The sequence below is a fragment of the Bison bison genome, unplaced genomic scaffold (genome assembly GCF_000754665.1).
Source record: "Bison bison bison isolate TAMUID 2011002044 unplaced genomic scaffold, Bison_UMD1.0 scf7180017864371, whole genome shotgun sequence".
NCBI classification, from domain to species: domain Eukaryota; kingdom Metazoa; phylum Chordata; class Mammalia; order Artiodactyla; family Bovidae; genus Bison; species Bison bison.
Genome location: NW_011494943.1, coordinates 13,517,278 through 13,517,484, shown reverse-complemented (window position 1 = coordinate 13,517,484; position 207 = coordinate 13,517,278). Strand labels below are relative to the sequence as shown.

General features: G+C 59.4%; 1 protein-coding gene across 1 annotated transcript in view; it reads right to left on the bottom strand.

The window, feature by feature from the left end:
• Positions 1-207, bottom strand: part of METRNL (meteorin, glial cell differentiation regulator-like) — a 38,411-nt gene that overhangs the window by 15,008 nt on the left and 23,196 nt on the right. The window lies entirely within an intron of this gene.

Genomic DNA, 207 nt, shown 5'->3' with positions numbered 1-207 from the left:
ACGCCGCTAGCATCTCCCTCCCTCTGCAAACTCTTGAACCCGCAACTTCCGAAGCACATGCCGTCTTCTCCGACAGCGAGGTGCCGGGCTCTGGCCGGCGCCCTGGTAGACGACTGTTCTCGTCCTGAGTATCTGCGCTCTCACCAACCACCCCCCCTCCCCGCCCACGCTTGTGACTTGCCTGTCACACTGCAGTTAAAAAAAAAA